Genomic DNA, 25,471 nt, shown 5'->3' on the forward strand with positions numbered 1-25,471 from the left:
GTCCCACAGGACTACGTTACCGCCCTTGTCTGAGGGCTTGATAATGATTGAGTCATTGTTCTTTAAGTTTGTTAGGGCTTTTCTCATTTCTGATGATATATTCTGTTTTGCTGGAGGTTTATGTAAAAGTTTGAGCATGTCGTTCGCAACCAGATCATGAAATAAATCAATATTGTCCCTTGGCAATTGTGGCCTATATCTAGACCTAGGTTTGAAAGGGGTCACTATAGTGTTAGATTGGGTCCCAGTTATGGATGTTAGGGTGTTTCCCTGAGTGATAGGTGTTAACGTCTGTGTTTGTGTTAAATCTACTGCACCCTCTTCATGAAGGCTTTCTAGGGCATTCTGCAAATCATTTCCTATTTCAGATTGTATTTCAACTGTGTCTTGTTTCTGGTGAATAGGTTTTCTATTGGAGTGTATTTTATGTAGCTTCAGCTTTCTGACAAACATGTAGATGTCTAAGCGTGTTTGTGTATAATCAAATTGTAAATCTGGACAGAATGTCAATCCTACTCGCAAAACTTTTTCTTCATCACAAGATAACTATCTATTAGATAAGTTCATTACCGTTAACTCCTTATTTTGTGCATCCATTACTTGTTCTTGGGCATCTGGCTTTTGTTTCCCACTCCAGAATTGCTTGTTTTTCCATCGCCGCTCTCTTCGCCTTTTGCTTTTCCCCTTCCTCCTCAGCCTTGATATCGTGTTCGCCCTCTGATGGATTGCTCGTTGGCCTCTATCATGAGGCGCATCTCGTCGGAAAAAAACGTTATATCCGACCCTAGTTGTACATTTCCATCCATGGAGCTTGGGTCAAAACTCAAACTAGTTCCTGATTGTCGCCTGTCTTTATCGGCCATTCCCAATGCCTTGTGTCTTAATAGTGATGAACGTGGTTTATCAAACTTTTTCGCAAAAGTTAAGATCCTTCCAGACATATAGTCGCGTTCATCACGCTCGAACTTTCGCTGTTTCCTGGCTATTAAGTCCTTTTCAAAAAATTTTTTTTTTATTATTATATATAATATCAAACCTACTGTATGAGCCATGCATTGTACCCAGGTTCTTCATTAGCTGTTTTGTGATTTTGCCCTCAGTCCCTGTTCTAGTGGTAAATTTGTCTAACACTTGTACTACTGCGCAGCTAAAATATCCTACCCATATCATAGAGAGATTCTGCCATGGGGCGACGATCTCCTTTAAATTAGGTAGAAAGCAAATGCCTGGGTCAGCAGGAGTCTAAACATTAAGGAAACGTATCTCCTGGCCTAGTGTGCCATTCATAAATAAAATACAGAAAAAAGTGATGGATGGAATGCTTGAATTAATCTTAGCCAATGTTATTTACTCCGGGGTCGCATCCCAGTCCATCGTTTTTTTGCCCACCATGCCACCTCATATTAGACATAACCATATGCAAATCATCCTGCTCCAATAGGAACAGTCTGGCCCAAATTGCCAAACCTGGTCCTCATTGAACTGGGATACAAGCAATCCAAGACAACTTTTGGATAAATTGGTCCTCCTCAGTCGGTACAGCTTGGTTCCAGATGTGAGAAGGGCGCTGTACATGGGGTCTGTGCACACTGTGCCTTAGGACTTGAGCTACACCTTACTGACAAAGTTCTTCTAGGGCGAAACCAGACTGTTTCCATGAGGAATAGGGTAGGTCCATATTTGTGCAATATGGGATTGTGTCTAGAGTAGCATGGTGGCTGAAAAAAGGCTGAAATGCAGCACCCAGTGATTGCCAGCGGCTGAGATTATTTTAAGTCTTCCATCCATCACTTTGTTTTTTGTTGTAATTGACACTCTAAGTGCGACTGGTAGGTTCAAATGTGGTTCCTTTGCTTACTGAGTAATAGTACACTGTAATGATGAGCTCCAACCACGGCGAAACGGTCTGAGGTTGCTTGTGCCTTTTCTGGAGGGGGCCTCACCTGGCAGTTTGGGATAGACTATTCTGATAAGCCGTAGGTTGGATACTGGTTTGCATAAAGCAGCAATTTTTTCTAGAGTAAAACTCTGCAATCCAAAAACAGTTTCCACATATGTCCACTGCACCACTCCTGCTAGTGCCCAAATCTAGAAATCAGGAGGATGGTACTTACCAGGAGTTCCATTGTAATAAAAAACCAATCTTTTTTTGTAAAGAAAAAAAACCCACTCCGAGTGTATACACTTCTTTTTGATTGGCATGACATTCACATGTAACTCAATCAATATTGTTCTAATCTCATTCCATAAATTGTTTGTCTTAACGATGGTCCTCAAACGATCAGAAAAGAACGTCCGCCACACATTTACATTCGGGTCATGGTCCCCAGGGTCATAATTGTCCTGGGCAGGGGGACAACATGCGCCACCCTCCCCCAGGAAGGCAAATTAAAAAACAAGGAGAATGTTATTTTTTTATTTTGTCGCAGATTCTGGAAATTGTCGAGATTTTGCTGAAAAATAAAAAAATGTAAAAGATTTTTGGGCCATGGTGGGGTCCCTGTAAGACCCCACCACCAGGCATAAAGGGTCACTGTAATCCTACTCTTCCCCCTTCTGTTTTCTGTTTTACTTTTTTCATGGGACTTGGCCTATTCAGAGTTCTAAGATGGCTGCCAACACTTCCTGGTTGGTCCTCTTCAATATATTATATTCATATTTCATCAACTTTCTCAATCCGTTCAAGAATGCTTGCACATACATAAAAAACTAAATTATACAAACGTTCATAAACACAAAAACAGTGTTAATGTATCGTTTTGGTAGGTTCACTGGTCTACACCCACCTTTTTAAGACATACCTATCTTATAACTTTTTTTAAACTGGTAAAAAGAGAAAAAAACAAACAAATGTCAATGTAGTATACAACTATTCCGTTTCCAATGTATCTGCTTTTATAACATCCTAGCATAATTATTTCACATCAATTATTAAAAACCCTCTACATTTAGGGCCAGATGTTCGACCATTTTTGCATGCAAACTAGTGGGCGCATGCAAAACAAGCATTGGAAATGCAATAGGTCTCGCATTAGAAAAGTTGGAGCTATTGGTTTTGTAAATACATTTTTTTTTTATGTGTTGGTCTTGAAAATAGCCAAATTAATAGCTTTGTCATTTACAATGCCAATACTTTAAACATTTTCAAATGTGACACCTATACCATTTGTAATGCAACATGTTTTGTATGTACGTGACTTAGATGTATTCATCTAACAAATACAAATGTGATGTGGTGGATGTGGTGGTGGTGGATGTGGTGAAAGTGGTGGTGGATGTGGTGGTGGTGGTTGTGGATGTGGTGGTGGTGGATGCGGTGTAAGTGGTGGATGTGGTGGTGGTGGATGCGGTGGAAGTGGTGGATGCGGTGGAAGTGGTGGATGTGGATGCGGTGGTGGATGTGGTGGTGGATGTGGTGGTGGTGCCCCCTAGTCTTTGACTGACTTTACTGATGGACTGTTGTCTAAATACCTTCCTTGCTGCTAAAAACACAGAAAACTGGCTTCCAGTTTTCAGGCAGAGGAGCTATAACCTAAGAAAAGTGGTTAAATGGATGGTTATGCACCAATGGATATAATACGGGCAGGGAGGTAAGCAGGGAAAATGCCAACGTTATTGTTTTGTAGGCAAAGAATGAAAAATCTCTTACTGTTCAGAAACAAGCAAAATGTCATACATTTTAATACATTACAAAAATCTATATTTGTTAGGGCTTGGATGGAAGATTTGCTCCAGTCATGTTGAAGACTAAAGAAAATACTAAGCAAATGCCCAAATCAATTGATTAATATGCCTAGAACGCAAACTTCCCAGGTATGCTAAGTGGTATGTCCTGTTATCTGTTCTAGGTCAGAGGTGACTTTCAGTCAGAAATTTGATTGAGAGGGACATGACCATAGCATGTCCAACATGTCTGAAATCGGCAGTGGGCATTTATTCAAAGGGAAAAAAATATGTATTTTCCCAGCAGCAAAATGGGCTCTGTGCATTACAAAGAACTGTACACGTTTGAATGTTGTGTTTCTGGAAACTGTTGCTGGGTACGCCAGTGTTCTCTCATTCTGTGTTATTTAAAGCCCTCCCCAACTCTGTTTTTCATTTGTCTTGGAGCCATTCCAAGGTGATCTATGTGAGCACCAAGCGCCTTGGTCACCTAGCGGAGACGTCGGCCAGAGCCCATAGTATGAACACTTTTGTATGACCACATGTGTTTGCTGTTCATCAAGTACAGTATTCCATTTAGATTGAAGATTGCGAGTCAAAGTGTTGTAGGTTAAGAATTCACCTCTGTGGATGTTGGATTGGTCCATAATCGAATGAAAGGACAAAAGATGTTCATAGTGAAACACGCCAACCACAGTCACTAATCCTGCACAGTGCCACTGCTTCAGGTTAGCTGCGGTTTAGACAGTTTCAGGGTTTAATTTGCTCTGAAGTAGGATGGTCGTGCATAGGAAGGGGGTCTGTGCAGTGATATGTAAACGTCTATGAAAACATGTGTAGCACTCCTATTAAGCCGTAGCAAGGAGGGACAGAATGCACAAACTGACAGAAGTGGTGCAATACTATTTCCACTTACTATGCCGCTGGTGCTGTGTCCTTATTGTTGAGATGAGTGACACCAGCGGCAAACCCATTGTAGCTGCTATGCAAGGTAGTAGTGCTCAAAGTTTGTTATTCCCAGGCTGCCTCCATCAGTGGGGCATTCAAGTTTAGCTAGTGCCGCTCTGTGGCAACCATTGCACCAAATTAGTTTGCAGAAGTGAGAAATCAATGGTAGCATGAGATCTGCGAGAATTCAGCTCATAATTTTGTAATCCGAGAGTAAGATTGCTAATGGTCTGTAAAACGAGGGATCAGTAGTGTCTTTGCCAAGCTTGGGGATCGAGACCAAAAGGGCCTCCCTAAGGGTGGGCAGTCGGGTGACTTCAGTTGCTGCTGACTGTACAGTTTATCCAGTTTTGGGACTAGGAAGTCAGCATATGCTTGGTAAAGTTCCAGCGGGAGTCTGATTTTTGCCTTGGCAAGTTAGCATTTCGCATCTTTGATTTCGGATGAGGTTATAGGTGCCTGTAGTTCTCGGTGCTGAGCATGCCTGTACTAATTGGCTGCATGGAGGATATGTATTTCTTGCCCATGACTGGTTACAAGCCATAGGTAGCATGTACGGTTCGAAGTATGCGTCAGTGAAATATGACTTTCAGAATTTTCGAGCTTGCATGTGTTTTGAAGGCGAGCACTATTAGTGTAGTCATGAGTTAGAATACAGGAAAAGCCAACTTAGCCTACAAGTGTGGGTAATTTTAGTACCATTAAACTGAGTTGTAGTAAAGCCAGTTATTTGCAGTGCTCGGAAACAGCAAAAGTATAGTATGAAGCGTTACAAAAAGTAAGTATTATTATTTTTTTTTAAATTATGTTCAATGATCAAGCAGCATCTAGTTATCCCATTGTGATTTTTTTGCAATAGTCATGATCGTGGTGTTAAAAATCATGACTTGTGCAAAAATGTTGAAACTGGATAGAACATATGACAGGCCAATTATAGTGGAGACAAAGAAGAGAGTTCTCTAACTGGTTTGCGTATACCAGAATTACGCGTCAAAAGATGAAATTACGACCCAGCAATTCGATCCCCTTTTACGACCGTCATAATATTGAGAAAATAATGAGCATAGTCAAAATCTATAATTGGTACATTTTGAATGGGAGTGGCAACAAATTTTTTTTATCGGACTCAAAATTGAAACATTTAAAATTTGGACGGGGACGCAAATTAAAATAACGTTAGAAAAAAGAACCTTTCCAATTTGGGGATAGATTTCTCAGAGCAATTAGTATTAAACACTATAAACGCTTTCTTTTTGCAAAGTTAAGATTCTGCTCTACAAGGGTCCATCCAGGAGTAAAGCATCATGAAAGCTAGAAAAGTGGCAAAGGAGTACACTTGGTGTCAAGGTGGGGCCGGGACTGAGAGGATCGTCTTGTCCTTAGGCTATAGCGCCTCTTGTCCTGTTGAAAAGAAGTGGCATGGGGTGATTTATACTTGGCATGAAACTAGGTACTCACAGGTACAGTCGGCTCTGCTGCCCCCTTCTGTCCATATGATAGCTTGAGGCTCAGCTGAGCTTTTCCATCCAGGCTGCCACGTCAAAGCCAGCTCCGGAATCATGAAGCGCTCGGCGACGGGACCACGTCGGAACATTAAAATGCTGCACAGCAGCGGGGTGGGCAAAGAGGCCATCTTACGTGTGTCAAAAGTGTACAGTGCCCACCTAGTTTTAACATGCAAATGTGTCTTCGTTTGAAAGCGCCGTACAGTTGAACGTGGCGAACTTGCGCAGCGCTTTCACTGGTGTCAGCATAGAGTTGTAACTGTCTGAATTCTGGTTCAATTTAACTACTAAAAAAACAAGACGGAGGGAAGAGAGAGAAGGGGAGGGGGGAGGAGAAATGCGACACGGCGGGCAGGGGAGGGGGCGGAGCGGGGAGAGGGAACAGACGGAGGGAAGAGAGAGAAGGGGAGGGGGGAGGAGAAATGCGACACGGCGGGCAGGGGAGGGGGCGGAGTGGGGAGAGGGAACAGACGGAGGGAAGGCAGATAAGGGGAGGGGGAGGAGAAATGCGACACGGCGGGCAGGGGAGGGGGCGGAGCGGGGGCCTGGAGTGCGGCTGAGGGAACTGATGTGCACGCGCTTTTAAGCTCAATGCGCATGCGCATTGAGCTTAAAAGTCACGGGCACTGCAAGGAATTGCCACGATTCCTTGCAAGTCAGTTAAAGAGTGGTTAAGCCCCCATAGTCTCGCAAGCTCGATGCGCATGCGCATCGACAGGCGAGACCTAAAAAGCATAGGGAATGTACAAACCCTATTTTGCGAGTCACAATTTTTTGCCACTCACAAAATAGGGTTTAGTGGGTCGCTATTAGGAAGGAGCATTCTCTTCCTAATAGCGAGCGCAACCCTAGAATGTTTTGCGTCCGAAATTGCGGATGCAAAACACTCGCAAATTACCACTCTCTTTAAGAGGGTGGTATTGCACTCGCAAAAGGGAAGGGGTCCCCTGGAGACCCCTTTCCCTTTGCAAATGCTGGGGAAAATATTTTTTAAGGGTAGGTAGTGGTCCCAGGGACCACTGCCTGCCCTTCCAAAAGGAAACTAAAACGTTTTGTTTTTTAAAAATGCATCCAGTTTTCCTTTAAGAAAAAGGTCTACATTAAAAAAACTGCTTTATTTAAAGCAGTCCCAGACATGGTGGTCTGCTAAGCCCAGCAGGCCACCATACCTGGGAGGGCCTGCCATTCCCAATGGGGTCGCAAATTGCGAAAGGCTCATTAATATTCATGAGTCTCTCAATTTGCGACCCCATTGGGAATCGCTAACAGTGTGTTACACACTGTTGAACATCCAAAATAGAGCCTCGCAAATTGCGAGTCGCAAAAGACTCGCAATTTGCGAGCTGCTATTTTGGGCTTTGTACATCTGGCCCTTGGAACATTCCCATTTTTTTTTCATCTTGAGTCTCCGGCTATCAATTCGATTAATCATTAAATTAGGCATTTGTGAAGCGCACTACTCACCAGCGAGGGTTTCACGGTTCGGGGGGAGGGGGGATTTGAGCAGCTCCATCTCATCCGAAGAGCCAGGTCTTGAGGCTCTTCCTGAATGCTAGCAGTGTGGGGGTTTGTCTGATGCTGAGGGGGAGTTCATACCACATGCTCACAAACAATATCCTCACGCCGAAAGCTAAAACCCCCACCGTAGAACCAATACTAGTATCAGACCATGCCTGCGTTACCTTCGAACTACGAACATTTCAAAACATTCCCAAGGAAAAACAATGAGGAATGACAAGGAGGAACTCCAAGACCAAACATTAAAAGACAAATTAAGCTCCACCATTATCGATTTCTTCCAAGAAAATAATACTAACATCTGGTGAAACCTTATGAGAGGCTATGAAAGCCATAAGTAAAGGGGTACTCATCAACATTGTCTAATGTAAATAAACATATTAATAAAAGATTTAATGAGCTAGAAATAGCCATAAAGCATTTAGAAAATAATTTTACCAAAACAAGAAATCTGGAATTCCTATGGATACTGAAAACCCTGAAATACAATTACAAAAAAATATTCTGCACCAGAGCACACACTTGGCTCCAAAATAATAAGATGAAGAAATGTAAAGAATGTAATAGAGCTGGTAGAACATTAGCCAATTACTAAAAATAGTAATATCCTCATTATCGCTATCAGGAATAAATCTGGAGCTCCAGTCTTTGACCGTATTAAAATTGTGAACACTTTTTAGGAATAACATAAGGAGCTATACAACCCGGATTTGACTCCCTCACTTAGCAAATGCCAAAGATACCTAGACAAACTACTAGTACCAACCCTTAGTGGCGCCAATAAAATAATACTCAACCAAAACTTTTCCACAACAGAAATTAAACAGGCAATCAATTCTCTCAAACCTGGGAAAGCTCCAAGTCTCAATGGCTTCCCAGTCAGTTTTTATAAAAACTTCCAAGAGATCCTAATACCCCATATTAAATCCATATTCCACCAATTCGAGGCCACTGGGAAGATATTAGGCATGTCTTCGGAAGCCACGATAGCTGTTATTCAGACAGAAATACCCCACTCGAAGTCAAAAATTACGGGCCCATCTCGCTGATAAACATTAACTGCAAAAGTTACGAAAAAAAAGTTTAGAACGAAGATTGAAAGAAGTACTCCCCCCGATATATACACTGAACACAAATGGGTTTTGTCATGGGCAGACTCGCATCTTACAGTGTTAGACGTTTTGTCACATTATTGAAAATGCAAAAACAGTATCATCCCTTATGATAGCCATGGCCTTAGACACAGAGAAGGCTTTGATAAGGTTTCATGGTCCTTCCTGCACTCAGTTATGTCCAAACTAAGGGGTTCATTAGGATGGCAGACGGAAGTGCGACCACAGTCCTGGAGTAGGCGGAAAATGCTTTTTCCGTGTCCGCCTGCCGCGGTCACTCCGTCCGCCATATTAGGATTGTAAACACTGTCAAAAGTCCGTGCGAGACGGAAGCGCACGCACTGCCGCCGAACTACACCTGACCCCGCGACGGACATAACCAATCCAGAGACACCGCCGTACGGACTGACGTCAACGACCGTCCCCCAAATCACGATGGCGGAAAACACACATCAAACCGCGGCGGAAAAACAACCTGTCTGAACACGGCGGATTCCCCACAGCGAATAAACCACCCATTGCAGAGATACCCATAACAAGCTGGACCCAGCTGGACCCAGCGCTACCCGCATTTCCGATACTCTCCGCGCTCCACCACCTGCAAGTCATGGACCATCATCGACGACGACGCAGGTACGCAACACACCATTTGCTGTCGGAAGGGGAGTACCTGTCAGGGCCGTGACGTTGGGAGGGGGAGTGTCATGTTTGAGAAACCACATTAGATCGCAAAAAGATATCCACAATTGAAGTACACAAGCAGGAATGACAACGACAAACCACTACACATGATTGACTTGCTTTATTAAACATAATAGGGGTATAATCTCTGAGTATGCAAGAGCATGGGCACTGGGTACAACAGAGCAGGTACATCATTGGCAACACATGAGAGGGCAGAATGCAGTATCAGAACAGCAACAGGCCATTGTGGCCAGCAGAGCAGGTTCACCAGAGGCAGCATCTGAGAGGGGCACAGAGCATCAACAGTCCATGGCATCGAACAGGTACATCGGAGGCAGCACATGAGAGGGGCTAAGTGCATCAACAGTCCATTGCACTGAACAGGTACATCAGAGGCAGCACATGAGAAGGGTACAGAGCATCAACAGTCCATGGCATCGAACAGGTACATCAGAGGCAGCACATGAGAGGGGCTAAGTGCATCAACAGTCCATGGCATCGAACAGATACATCAGAGGCAGCACATGAGAGGGGCTAAGTGCATCAACAGTCCATAGCACTGAACAGGTACATCAGAGGCAGCACATGAGAGGGGCACAGAGCATCAACAGTCCATTGCACTGAACAGGTAAATCAGAGGCAGCACATGAGAGGGGCACAGAGCATCAACAGTCCATGGCATCGAACAGGTACATCAGAGGCAGCACATGAGAGGGGCTAAGTGCATCAACAGTCCATTGCACTGAACAGGTACATCAGAGGCAGCACATGAGAGGGGCACAGAGCATCAACAGTCCATGGCATCGAACAGGTACATCAGAGGCAGCACATGAGAGGGGCTAAGTGCATCAACAGTCCATTGCACTGAACAGGTACATAAGAGGCAGCACATGAGAGGGGCACAGAGCATCAATAGTCCATGGCATCGAACAGGTACATCAGAGGCAACACATGAGAGGGGCTAAGTGCATCAACAGTCCATTGCATCGAACAGGTACATCAGAGGCAGCACATGAGAGGGGCTAAGTGCATCAACAGTCCATTGCACTGAACAGGTACATCAGGAGCACATGAGAGGGGCACAGAGCATCAACAGTCCATTGCACTGAACAGGTACATCAGAGGTAGCACATGAGAGGGGCACAGAGCATCAACAGTCCATGGCATCGAACAGGTACATCAGAGGCAGCACATGAGAGGGGCTAAGTGCATCAACAGTCCATGGCATCGAACAGGTACATCAGAGGCAGCACATGAGAGGGGCTAAGTGCATCAACAGTCCATTGCACTGAACAGGTACATCAGAGGCAGCACATGAGAGGGGCACAGAGCATAAACAGTCTATTGCACTGAACAGGTACATCAGAGGCAGCACATGAGAGGGGCACAGAGCATCAACAGTCCATGGCATCGAACAGGTACATCAGAGGCAGCACATGAGAGGGGCTAAGTGCATCAACAGTCCATGGCATCGAACAGGTACATAAGAGGCAGCACATGAGAGTGGCTAAGTGCATCAACAGTCCTTTGCACTGAACAGGTACATCAGAGGCAGAACATGAGAGGGGCTAAGTGCATCAACAGTCCATTGCACTGAACAGGTACATCAGAGGCAGCACATGAGAGGGCAGAATGCAGTATCAGAACAGCAACAGAGCATTGTGGCCAACAGAACAGGTACATCAGAGGCAGCACATGAGAGGGCAGAATGCAGTATCAGAACAGCAACAGGGCATTGTGGCGAACAGAGCAGGGACATCAGAGGCAGCACATGAGAGGGGCTAAGTGCATCAACAGTCCATGGCATCGAACAGGTACATCAGAGGCAGCACATGAGAGGGCAGAATGCAGTATCAGAACAGCAACAGGGCATTGTGGCCAACATAGCAGGTACATCAGAGGCAGCACATGAGAGGGGCCAAGTGCCTTAACAGTCCAAGGCACAGAGCAGGGACATCGGAGGCAGCACAAGTACGTGGTTCAAGGTACCCGTCTCAAGGACAACAACAATACAAGTCTGGTTACAATGGACAATCTGCACACCAAGTCAAATGACATGTGAATGAAGTTAAATACACCTCACATCACGGAAGCTGATGGACTGCCTGAACTACTTGCCTCTGACACACTGGTAGCACCAGAAACTGGAGTGTGAGACACAGCCACAGCTCTAGTGACTAACACATGAGCCATAGACCCAGACACACTGCCAGCACCAGACATAGGATTGTGAGACACAGCCACAGCTCTAGTGACTGACACCTTAGCCATAGACCCAGACACACTGCCAGCACCAGAACCAGGAGTGTGACACACAGCCACAGATGTAGTGACTGACACATGAGCCCTCAATCCAGTCACACTGCCAGCACCCGAAACAGGAGTGTGAGACACAGCCACAGCTCTAGTGACTGACACATGAGCCATAGACCCAGACACACTGCCAGCACCAGAAACAGGAGAGGGCACAACAGAGACAGTGCCACTACATTATGCATGACCCCAAACAACAGACACAGTGCCACTATCTGACAACTGAGAGTGAACCTCTGAAGCGCCACTGGGAACACCGAAATGATGAGCCACAGGGCTGTATGGGCCAGGAGACAGGGTGGCTCTGGGAGCTGGGGATAGCTGTACTGAAGCGACCTCGGGGTGGTCAGGTGTCAATAGTGTGTGTCTACGTTTCTTAGGGATATGTGAGGGCACCCTGGACATGACAGGACTGGCAAGTGGTGTGGACTCAAATGAAATATCACCCACCAATGGTGGAGCATCTCCTGCTGGGGGTCTGCTCTCTGGGGACGTGCTGTGCCCTGCTTGTCGTTTGCTGTGTGCCTGCCTTCTGCCCTCTGCATCATGTGTAATGGGGGATGCAACAACAGGGTACTCCTTCCTCTGCTTCTGACGGGCCTGGATGGGAGTGGAGGTATGGGGGAACTCCGCCACGGAGACATCTGTTTTCCGTTCCTTCAACAACATCAGCCTCAGTGCAGCCAGGGGTGATGTATGCCTGTCCTTGATGGAGCTAGTGTCTATGGGAGAAGCCTTGTCCCTTGGATGTGCCTTGGCCGTAGGAGGAGTCTTGTCTCTGGACTTTCCCTGTTCCCTGGACAGTGCCCTGTCTCTGGCTGCAGACTTGTCCTTTGTAGTGTACCTGTCTCTAGAAGCGACCTTGTCCCTGGGAGTGTCCCTGCTCTTGGGAGATGCCCCTTCCTCTGTAGTGTGCCTGTCCCTGGGAGTGTCCCTGCTCTTGGGAGTCGCCCCTTCCTTAGAAGTGTCCTTGTCCTTGGGAGTGTCCCTGCTCTTTTTGAAGTGCCTTTGCCTTTGTAGTGTCCTTGTCCCTGCTCTTGCGAGTCGTCCCTTCCTTAGTTTTGTCCTTGTCCTTGGGAGTGTCCCTGCTCTTTTGAGGTGCCTTTGCCTTTGTAGTGTCCTTGTCCCTGCTCTTGGGAGTCGCCCCTTCCTTAGTAGTGTCCTTGTCCTTGGGAGTGTCCCTGCTCTTTTGAGGTGGTTTTGTCTTTGTAGTGTCCTTGTCCAAGGGAGTGTCCCTGGACTTGGGAGTTTCCCTTGCCTTGGGAGTACCTTTTGTGTGGGATGCCTGTGTAGCATGTGAAGCCATTTCCCCCAACACCCCTTGGGGATCCTGTGTGTGAACTCCAGTGTATCTCACGTCGTCTTTGGTAACAGATTTTCCTGTCCTAGGGGATGGTGTCTGTGCCCTCCGTGCCCTGCCATGCTGCCTGTGGCTGCTTCTAGTGCAATAACCTGTAAAAGAGTCCTGGTCAGAAAATCCACTCCCCCCTGAGACATCAAGTGGTGTAGATGGGGGAACAGAAGTAGCACCCTGTCTATGCAACTGTACAATGGCAGAAGACACAGTGTTTGCCAATGACTGAACTGTTCTGTGTAGACCATTAACATCGCCATGCATCCCCTCCATGAATGCCACCACCTGCCCCAACTTCCTATCGTGGTCTTGGAATGCATTGATCATGTTGGTCTGCCCCACACACAGCTGTCGCAGCAGATCAACAGCCTCAGCACAAAGTGCACTTTGGGTCACTAGGGCAGGGGCAGCGGTGCCTGCACCAAAGGCCACTCTGCTCCCCCTACTTCTGCGTGCACGAGCAGTACTTGGTGCAGTTGGCGGCAGTGTTGGACCTGTGTGATGTGTCCCGACCGAAGGTGTTCATTGCCCACTCCCTGTCTGTGACAACAGTGCTGACTCACCAACACTGTCGGAAGATGAGGACGATGGTGTTTGGACATGCGAGTCCTCAGGGACGGTCCTGTACCCCTCTCCGGGGCTGCCCTCTTCTGTGTCAGTCTGCGTGTGTGTGATGTCTGATCCGGATGCATTGCCACCACTCATCTCCGTCGTCTGAGGGTCAGTGCCCTCTGCCAATGCTGAAATTGAGAGAAAAGAGGTGCAAGTAAGTGCCACACTCACGTACTGAAGGACAAGGAATCTCTAATTCCATTTCAGACAAAGAACATGTAGCCCCCATCCAGCACACGTCCCACCCCTACCAGTCATCCTCACATTAAAAAACCGGTGGTGGCTGTGAAACATGTACATCATAGAAACAGGGCAAGTGCATGTAGATCTGCACACATGTCATGCCATGGGACCACAGGCCTCTACGGCATGTCCTTGAACCTTCAACTACTAAGCAAGTGGCCTGTCGACCTGGTGGACAACGCACACTCCGCTAATGGCACCAACATGGTATTTCTGCAAAACATACGCACCACGGAAGTCACTACTGTGTCTGAGCACCAATACATGCATTGCACTCCTAAGTAACATACACATACAGTCTGCTTACCGCTAGTTTGCTGTAGATCCCCACTCAGCCGGGCGGACAGGTCAGGATGTGTCACAGCAATGATATTGCAAACAAAACAGGTGATGGACAGAATGTGGATCAATGTCACACATTCACCCCAGTCCAAAGATCTGGGCCCAAATCCATCGTTTTTTTGCACTCCACACCACCCTGGGTTAGACAATGGCGATATGCAAATCAGCTCTGACCCTGTGCCCCATGGGAACAGTCCAGTCCGAACTACAAAAGCCATGTCCTTCCCAGAACGGAATCAAGCATCCGAGGACCGGACCGGTTTCGAGGTAACACCTCTCATCAGCCCGGCTAGCTTGACTCCAGTGGTGTGGAGTGCCTGGGACCCACGTCTGAGCATCCCCAGCGCACTTATGGCGGCAATTGCAAACAAAACAGGTGATGGACAGAATGTGGATCAATGTCACACATTCACCCCAGTCCAAAGATCTGGGCCCAAATCCATCGTTTTTTTGCACTCCACACCACCCTGGGTTAGACAATGGCGATATGCAAATCAGCTCTGACCCTGTGCCCCATGGGAACAGTCCAGTCCGAACTACAAAAGCCATGTCCTTCCCAGAACGGAATCAAGCATCCGAGGACCGGACCGGTTTCGAGGTAACACCTCTCATCAGCCCGGCTAGCTTGACTCCAGTGGTGTGGAGTGCCTGGGACCCACGTCTGAGCATCCCCAGCGCACTTATGGCGGCAATTGCAAACAAAACAGGTGATGGACAGAATGTGGATCAATGTCACACATTCACCCCAGTCCAAAGATCTGGGCCCAAATCCATCGTTTTTTTGCACTCCACACCACCCTGGGTTAGACAATGGCGATATGCAAATCAGCTCTGACCCTGTGCCCCATGGGAACAGTCCAGTCCGAACTACAAAAGCCATGTCCTTCCCAGAACGGAATCAAGCATCCGAGGACCGGACCGGTTTCGAGGTAACACCTCTCATCAGCCCGGCTAGCTTGACTCCAGTGGTGTGGAGTGCCTGGGACCCACGTCTGAGCATCCCCAGCGCACTTATGGCGGCAATTGCAAACAAAACAGGTGATGGACAGAATGTGGATCAATGTCACACATTCACCCCAGTCCAAAGATCTGGGCCCAAATCCATCGTTTTTTTGCACTCCACACCACCCTGGGTTAGACAATGGCGATATGCAAATCAGCTCTGACCCTGTGCCCCATGGGAACAGTCCAGTCCGAACTACAAAAGCCATGTCCTTCCCAGAACGGAATCAAGCATCCGAGGACCGGACCGGTTTCGAGGTAACACCTCTCATCAGCCCGGCTAGCTTGACTCCAGTGGTGTGGAGTGCCTGGGACCCACGTCTGAGCATCCCCAGCGCACTTATGGCGGCAATTGCAAACAAAACAGGTGATGGACAGAATGTGGATCAATGTCACACATTCACCCCAGTCCAAAGATCTGGGCCCAAATCCATCGTTTTTTTGCACTCCACACCACCCTGGGTTAGACAATGGCGATATGCAAATCAGCTCTGACCCTGTGCCCCATGGGAACAGTCCAGTCCGAACTACAAAAGCCATGTCCTTCCCAGAACGGAATCAAGCATCCGAGGACCGGACCGGTTTCGAGGTAACACCTCTCATCAGCCCGGCTAGCTTGACTCCAGTGGTGTGGAGTGCCTGGGACCCACGTCTGAGCATCCCCAGCGCACTTATGGCGGCAATTGCAAACAAAACAGGTGATGGACAGAATGTGGATCAATGTCACACATTCACCCCAGTCCAAAGATCTGGGCCCAAATCCATCGTTTTTTTGCACTCCACACCACCCTGGGTTAGACAATGGCGATATGCAAATCAGCTCTGACCCTGTGCCCCATGGGAACAGTCCAGTCCGAACTACAAAAGCCATGTCCTTCCCAGAACGGAATCAAGCATCCGAGGACCGGACCGGTTTCGAGGTAACACCTCTCATCAGCCCGGCTAGCTTGACTCCAGTGGTGTGGAGTGCCTGGGACCCACGTCTGAGCATCCCCAGCGCACTTATGGCGGCAATTGCAAACAAAACAGGTGATGGACAGAATGTGGATCAATGTCACACATTCACCCCAGTCCAAAGATCTGGGCCCAAATCCATCGTTTTTTTGCACTCCACAGCACCCTGGGTTAGACAATGGCGATATGCAAATCAGCTCTGACCCTGTGCCCCATGGGAACAGTCCAGTCCGAACTACAAAAGCCATGTCCTTCCCAGAACGGAATCAAGCATCCGAGGACCGGACCGGTTTCGAGGTAACACCTCTCATCAGCCCGGCTAGCTTGACTCCAGTGGTGTGGAGTGGCTGGGACCCACGTCTGAGCATCCCCAGCGCACTTATGGCGGCAATTGCAAACAAAACAGGTGATGGACAGAATGTGGATCAATGTCACACATTCACCCCAGTCCAAAGATCTGGGCCCAAATCCATCGTTTTTTTGCACTCCACACCACCCTGGGTTAGACAATGGCGATATGCAAATCAGCTCTGACCCTGTGCCCCATGGGAACAGTCCAGTCCGAACTACAAAAGCCATGTCCTTCCCAGAACGGAATGATATGGTGCATAAGAGGGGTCATGGTGCATCGGGCCAGACGTGTAGTTCTTGGAATCATCCCCCGTGTCATCTCTGCAACATTCTTGCTAAGCCTGGATATGTCGTCCCAGCGCTTGTGGCAGTGTGTGTGTCGTCTATTACACACCCCCACTGCCCATATATCACGTGCTATGGTCCTCCACACAGCCTTGCGAAGGTGCAGCTTTACCTACCATGATGGGAGACAAGAGGGTAACGTAAGTGGACAGTATGACATGCACAAACTTTGTAGAAACACGTATCTACATGCAGCCATGCTCTGCACAACACATGTGAAGGTCCCACAGCACAACGCCAGGCTTGCAGAAGACAGGAGCCACTGACCACCTAATGGCCAACAACATGTACACCACTGCACTTACCACCTGTCCGGGTGCACCGTAGAGCTGTTCGTAGTGGCTGAGCACACCGGCCACAAGAACATCTAGTTCCGCTGCGGTGAAGGGACGAGACCGGATCTCTCGCACTCTCTGCATGGCAAGGTCCTGGACTGTGGCACTACAGCAGCAGTCGTTGGTCAGCTCAGCAGCAGCAGGTCGAGGTGATGGTCACAGGCAGCAGTCGTTGGTCAGCTCAGCAGCAGCAGGTCGAGGTGATGGTCACAGGCAGCAGTCGTTGGTCAGCTCAGCAGCAGCAGGTCGAGGTGATGGTCACAGGCAGCACTGGATCACAGCAGTGAATGTGTGCTTGTGAAAATCACATATATAGGGCCCTGAGCCCATGTCAGTGGCACACGTCGGCAGCAATTGGTTCCCCCTGCATGCCTCTTTCAAAAAGAGCCAATGACTGGCCCTGGTGTGGCGGTGCATGGCTTCCGCTATTTTTGATTGCGCACACGCGCCCCGCGTTACCTCTTCCCATTGGCTGCATGTGCACGGACCGTCACGGTCACACATCGGCAACCGCATGTGCGCGCTTCCGCGACGGATGCATCTTGTGCAACAATGTTCAATCAGTGGCACCACCATGGCGGTGCATGCATTCCGCGGGGGAAGTGCAGGCCAACACATTCTTGTGATTATGAAATTCAAAATGGCAGTTCATGACCCCCCTTACAGTCACATTGCATCATCCACCGTAGACCGGCCGGCCACGGCTGCTCCACAACCGCCGTGCCAGCCCAGTCACCCACCGCCGTGCCAGGCCAGTGAACACCCGGCGGTGGGTGTCTAGCCTGGCACGGCAGTGGGTGACTGGCCTGGCACAGTGGTGGGTGACTGGGCTGGGCCGGCAGTGGGTGACTGGGCTGGCACGGCGGTGGGTGACTGAGCTGGGCCGGCGGTGGGTGACTGGGCTGGCACGGCGGTGGGTGACCGGGCTGGGCCGGCGGTGGGTGACTGGGCTGGCACGGCGTTGGGTGACCGGGCTGGGCTGGCAGAGGGTGTCTGGCCTGGCACGGCAGTGGGTGACCGGGCTGGGCTGGCGGTGGGTGACTGGGCTGGCACGGCGGTGGGTGACCGGGCAGGGCCGGCGGTGGGTGTCTGGCCTGGCACTGCGGTGGTGACTGGGCTGGCACGGCGGTGGGTGACCGGGCTGGGCCGGCGGTGGGTGTCTGGCCTGGCACGGCGGTGGGTGACTGGGCTGGCACGGCGGTGGGTGACCGGGCTGGGCCGGCGGTGGGTGACTGGCCTGGCACGGCGGTGGGTGACCGGGCTGAGTCAGCGGTGGGTGTCTGGCCTGGCACGGCAGTGGGTGACTGGGCTGGCACGGCGGTTGTGGACCGGCCGTGGCCAGCCGGTCTACGGTGGATGATGCAATGTGACTGTAAGGGGGTCATGAACTGCCATTTCAAATTTCATAATCACAAGGATGGGTTGGCCTGCACCTCCCCCGCGGAATGCGTGCACCGCCATGGTGGCGCCACTGATTGAACATTGTTGCAAAAGATGCATCCGTCGTGGAAGCGCGCGCATGCGGTTGCCGATGTGTGACCGTGACGGTCCGTGCGCATGCAGACAATGGGAAGGGGTAAACGAGGTGCGCGTATGCGCAATCGAAAATAGCGGAAGCAGTGCACCGCCATAGCGACCCCACGGATTGTATATTTTCAAATGCTGCACCGTCGTGGTAGTCCGCACATGCCTTATGAGGGTTGTGACCATGATGGCGAAACAGCATATGTCATGCACTATATCATGTGTGTTCATACTATGCCCATTGATGTGCACCCAATTTGCTACACATGTGCATGTCGACGCGTTGCCGATAATTTGTGTCCTTACACACGTTTCGACTTCTTCACATCTACACAGTACATCAAGGCTGTCTGGCCACATTCAGAATCTGTTGTCAGTGTGTGGTTTGTGTGTGCAAGTAACAATGGTGGGGGTACACATGCATTCTGTGTATGCGTATGTGTGTTGCCTCTTGTGTGACCATGCATGTAATGTGAGGATGCTCACCATTGTAGGTGTGGTCATTGGTGCATAAAGACATGGAGTGTGTGTAGCATTATCGTATTGTGTGTGCACTTGCATGTGTGTCTGTGATGACGCTTGTCCACATTTGGGTCCTTAGACATGTCTTATTGGCAGTTCATTTGACATGTGAGTACGTTACATTGTACATGTTGGCACACATCATGTTGTTAGTGGCTGCACATTGTTTTTATGCTACTCCGTATTGTAGGTAATTTCAGACATGTCACACATATGATAATTGTCGATAACATTTCTCATTTTGATTGTGTTGGCCTACATGTGATAGAGTTGCACACCTATGCGTTGTTGGTAAATTGACATCTACTACATCTACTCCCACACAGGAGGGCTCCAAATGTGCATCGCCCATACACTGTGCTGGAGGACATGGTTGACGAGGAGGTGATCAAAAAATTCCAGCTTGATCGACGTAGATTGCTGGAGCTTGTAGACCAATTGCCTCCTCGTCTGCAGCCACGAAGAACATATCCTGGTTCCATTACACCCACAGCAAAGGTGATGGCGGCACTTCACTTCTTTGCAACTGGCACCTTTCAGTACACAGTTGGACATGCCGGGGGGATGTCACAGTCCATGTTCAGCATGGTACTGCGGGATGTTCTCAAAGCCATGATGATTTATAAGGATGATTACATCCATTTTCGACGGGCGGCAGAGTTGGCAGCAGTCAAAGCAGACTTCTATGCACTGGGCCAGATACCACACGTAGTGGGTTCCATTGATGGCACCCATATCGGTCTCATTCCACCCCGGGCACGTGAGCCGGTATATCGAAATCGGAAGCACTTTCATTCGCTCAACGTGCAGGTGGTGTGCCTGGCCGACAATATCATATCCCATGTGAGTGCAAAATTTCCAGGCTCCGCACATGACTCCCACATCAGGCGGAGCAGCATTGTCCCCCAACTGATGGCAAATCTGCGTCCAGAACGTGCATGGCTTGTTGGTGAGTATGCTGTGGGGACAGTTGTGTTTTCTGTGTGGCATGGGGTACCCACCAATCCTGGTTGTAATATTTGTATCTGTCATCCCCCCACATAGGCGACTCTGCGTACCCAAACCGGCCGTGGCTGCTGAGTCCCATACGTAATCCAACTACAGCTGGTGAAATGCGATACAATGATGCCCATGGAAGGACACGTAGATTGGTGGAACGTACTTTTGGACTGCTAAAGTCTAGGTTTCGCTGCCTGGATAAAACCGGAGGGGCCCTGCCTTACTCACCAGGCAAAGTATGCAGGATCGTGATTGCCTGCTGCATGCTCCACAACCTGGCCTTGCGCAATGACATTGAACTGATCTTGGACCCTGAAAACCAACAAGTTCCTCGGCCTCCCATCCCACCCATGTCGACTGATGAGGATAGTGGTGAGGAAGAAGGTGTGGACCAGAGGCATCCTCTCATTGATCGCTATTTTCCTTGAATGTGAGTAACTACCTCTTGTGCAGGTTGACAATGTGTGATGTTTGTTTGCTGGTGGTGTATGGATGTGGTGTTTCAAAGCTGGCTGTTCTGGTATGTTATGTTTGCATGTGTGTGTGGTATATTTTGTGTACATGCAAAGCTCCATGATGTGTGTCCTCTCATCCACTGAATTGGTGATGAATGTGGTTTGTGGGATGTTGCAGTACAGTGTGTTGTGATGGGTGTGAATCAGTTTCCTGACGTGTGTTTGTTGTCTCTCATTTTCCCTAGGTCACTCCCACAGAGGCATGATTCTCACCGACATAGATCCCTGCACCTGGTAACGTCTGATTCTGAGACAATCATGTGATTAAAACATGGAGGCAACACATCATTGAGTGTTTAAGTGAAATTTATTTACAGGTTGTGAATTGATGCTGGTGGATATTTACAAGTAAGTGTTGGGTGGGGGAGTGTGAGTTGAAGGTCATGGTAGATGAAAAGACTGTGGTGACACCACATTGGGTGATGTCCAGCTAGTCCAGCAGACCTGTGCCAATACTTGGCGTTGTGGGACAGGATAGTTTGTGGGTGGATGGCAGGCTCAGGCAAGGTTAGAGTCATTGGCGGCCCCTCTTTGAGCGGGTAGATGGTGCATCCCCACTGCTCTCACCTACTTCCAGTCTCGGACGGCCCCTCCGTCTTGGAGCCGTAGCGGAGACAGCTGGGGGGGCAGGTGGTCAGGGGCCACATCCGTGTCCATGGGCTCAGGTGGCGGTGGTGTTGGTGACCGTGGCGGCTGGGCACTTGGGTGAGGGGGGGGGTGGTGTGGTGCGGGATAACCAGTCCCTCCACAGTGCTGTTTGCTGGCCCATGAGGTCCACTATTTGCCCTATGCGGCTATCAATGGACCGCAACAGATTACTGTTCTCTACTGAGTCCTGGTGGGCACGATCAGCCTGTTCCTGCCCCCGCTCATAGGAGGCCTGAACTCTGGCTAGGGCTTTCAGTGTTTCTGCGCCAGGATGGGGTGGGTGTCCTTCCCCAGCTCGCCAGTGAGAAGCACTCCTGCTTGTGGGATGTGCCCTCAGCTCTCTCCTTTCCCGTCCACTCTCCCTGCTTGGCTGGGATGTAGATGGCCCTGCATTGTGCAATGGGTCAGGCAGGGTGGCACAGACAGGAGTGGTGGTACTGGTGGAGGTGGTGGTGGTGGTGGCTGCACAGCTCACTATGGCAGGTGTTGCTGGAGTGACACAGGCCAAGGTTGTGGAGGCAGGGATGTCCTGTGAGCCTGATGGCCCTGGGAGTCTGCTTGGGCCCGCTCCGTCCTCCGCACCAGAGCTGGAAATGGGATCGTCCCCAGAGAGTCCGTGCTCTGAGTGGGGCGACTGTTGTTGGTTTCGCCAGTCAAGTTGCGATCACCTGAGGGACAAGATTTTCATGATCAATGCTGTGGACATGACATGTTTTATTTTTCCAACATTACATATCACTGACCTCCCACTCACACCACCCACCTCTCACCACCACCCTCCCTGTGGACATGGGTGCCTGTTGGGAGTCGTAGTAGTGACCTCTCACTCACCCCACCCACCACCACCCTCCCTGTGGACATGGGGGCCTGTTGGGAGTTGTAGTGCTGGTCTCTCACACACCCCACCCACCTTGCACCACACCCCACCACCCTCCCTGTGGAAGAGGGGGCCTGATGGGAGTCGTAGTGCTGGTCTCTCACACACCCCACCCACCACCACCCTCCCTGTGGACATGGGGGCCTGTTGGGAGTTGTAGTGTTGGTCTCTCAAACACCCCACCAACCTCACACCACACCCCACCACCCTCCCTGTGGACATGGGGGCCTGTTGGGAATCATAGTGCTGGTCTCTCACACACCCCACACACCACCACCCTCCCTGTGGACATGGGGGCCTGTTGAGAGTTGTAGTGCTGGTCCTCTCACACACCCCACCCACCACCACCCTCCCTGTGGACATAGGGGCCTGTTGGGAGTTGTAGTGCTGGTCTCTCACCCCCCCCCCCACCTCCCAACACACCCCACCACCCTCCCTGTGGACATGGGGGCCTGTTGGGAGTCGTAGTAGTGACCTCTCACTCACCCCCCACCTCTCAACACACCCCACCACCCTCCCTTTGGACATGGGGGCCTGTTGGGAGTCATAGTAGTGACCTCTCACTCACCCCCCCCCCCCCCACCTCTCAACACACCCCACCACCCTCCCTGTGGACATGGGTGCCTGTTGGGAGTCGTAGTGCTGGTCTCTCACCCACCCCACCCACCACCACCCTCCCTGTGGACATGGGGGCCTGTTGGGAGTTGTAGTGCTGGTCTCTCACACACCCCACCCACCACCACCCTCCCTGTGGACATGGGGGCCTGTTGGGAGTCGTAGTAGTGACCTCTCACTCACCCCACCCACCACCACCCTCCCTGTGGACATGGGTGCCTGTTGGGAGTTGTAGTGCTGGTCTCTCACACACCCCACACACCTCACACCACACCCCACCACCCTCCCTGTGGACATGGGGGCCTGTTGGGAGTCGTAGTGCTGGTCTCTCACACACCCCACCTACCACCACCCTCCCTGTGGACATGGGGGCCTGTTGGGAGTTGTAGTGCTGGTCTCTCACACACCCCACCCACCACCACCCTCCCTGTGGACATAGGGGCCTGTTGGGAGTTGTAGTGCTGGTCTCTCACTCACCCCCCACCTCTCAACACACCCCACCACCCTCCCTGTGGACATGGGGGCCTGTTGGGAGTCGTAGTAGTGACCTCTCACTCACCCCACCCACCACCACCATCCCTGTGGACATGGGGGCCTGTTGTGAGTCGTAGTAGTGACCTCTCACACACCCCCCACCTCTCAACACACCCCACCACCCTCCTTGTGGACATGGGGGCCTGTTGGAAGTCGTAGTGCTGGTCTCTCACACACCCCACCCACCACCACCCTCCCTGTGGACATGGGGGCCTGTTTGGAGTCGTTCACATTTTGGTGAGTATGTGGCCCACATGCATGGGTTGGGGCCTGGGAGATGTGTCTTCTCAGTTGTGTAAGGCAGACCATGTCGGTGTGATAGTGGTGCTTCGTTTGTACTTCCCAGCCTCTTCTCCCTCGTCGATTCCTTCCAGGCTCTCTGGGTGCAGTATGCCCAGCACCTTTTCCTCCCATTCTGCATACGGTAGGGGCTCCGGGGGTGTGCCGCCGCCAGTGTGGTGTGCCCGCGGTGGTTTTTTGCACGGATGCCTTTGACCCTTGTTTTGAGGTTGTGCCACCGCCTCTGGATGTCATGCTTTGTTTGTGGCACGGTCCCTGACGCATTCACCCGACTGACTATCCTGTCCCACATGTGGTTTTTGGTTGCCACGGTGGTCTGCTGGACTAGTGTGCCGAAAATGTGGGGTTCGACACGGATGATTTCATCCACCATGACCTTCAACTCTGTGTCAGTGAATTTAGGGTTTTTCTTTGGTGCCATGGTATGTGCTGTTCAAGGTGTGGGTGGAGTGGGTTGGGATGTGCAGGTGTGTGGTGTGTAGTAATGGTGTGGTGGGTGTTGGTGTGGTGGGTGTGTTTGTGTGCAGGTTGTATGTGTGCAATTTGTGTCTGCTGTTCGTCGTATTGAGCCTCTTGCTTGCAGCTATGCTGTGATGCAAAGGATTGTGGTAGTGGGTGGGAATCGTTTTATACTCTGTGTCGTGGTTGTGTCCCAATGGTTGTTGCCAGTCAGGTGCTAGGTGGGTGTGTTGACTTGTGTGGATTTTTAGGTGCTTGGTGGGGTGTCATTGTGGCTTATGATTGGTGTGGGTGTTTAAGGTGGGTGGTTGTCCAGTTTAGTGTGTTTTGTATTTACTTCCGTCAGCCATTTTGAAATTGGTTTGACGGTAGGGATGGTGTTCGTGTTGTCCTTCCGCTGGGATGCTCCGTTTATCGTTGCATTGTTTCCGCTGCGGTCGTGGATGGAGGTGAGTTCCGTAGGACTGGCGGCGTTATCCTAATCGCGGGCACGGAGCCTCCGCAGGTATTACGGTGGCTGTGCCTGTTCCCGCGATCGTGTTCGTCTGCGGCGGGCGGTGTTTCTTAGTTTCCATCCACTTGCGGCGGTCTCAGGTGTACTCCGTCCGCCTCGGACGGAGTTTGATGTGCTCCGTCTGCCGGGGTCGGAGTTTCGTTACATTATTATCCTAATCGCACCGGCGGTTTATCCGCGAAGCGGTCGAGAGTATCTTGGCCGCATCCTTGGCGGACGGAACCCGTTTCCGTCCGCGATCCTAATCGGCTCCTAAATCTAGGTGAGAAATGTATTCATTTGGTCCTTGTCCTTTACACACAACCCTCTGCTCACATTCGAGTCAAAAGATAGTAGTCACACAAAATACACCTTTCGCGAGAGACTAGACAAGAATGTTCACTTTCCCCATTACTAATCCTGCTAGCCATTGAACCTCTCCTTGCAATAATCTGGTCAAATACAAACATCAACAGAATACCTTTTTCTAACAACACATACAAAGTCGCTACATATGTCAACGATGTACTAATAGTCTCGCAAAAAGTAGAGGCTGCTATCCTTGCAATATTAGATGTAATTGAATTGTACGCCGTGTTATCTGGGTATTCGATAAGCCTAGATAAAATGAAACTTTTCACAATAAACAATCTATGTGTACCCTCACTATTAATACAAAACTACACTGGCAACCATCCCAAATC

This window comes from Lissotriton vulgaris, chromosome 2_1 (assembly GCF_964263255.1).
Source record: "Lissotriton vulgaris chromosome 2_1, aLisVul1.2, whole genome shotgun sequence".
Classification (NCBI taxonomy): domain Eukaryota; kingdom Metazoa; phylum Chordata; class Amphibia; order Caudata; family Salamandridae; genus Lissotriton; species Lissotriton vulgaris.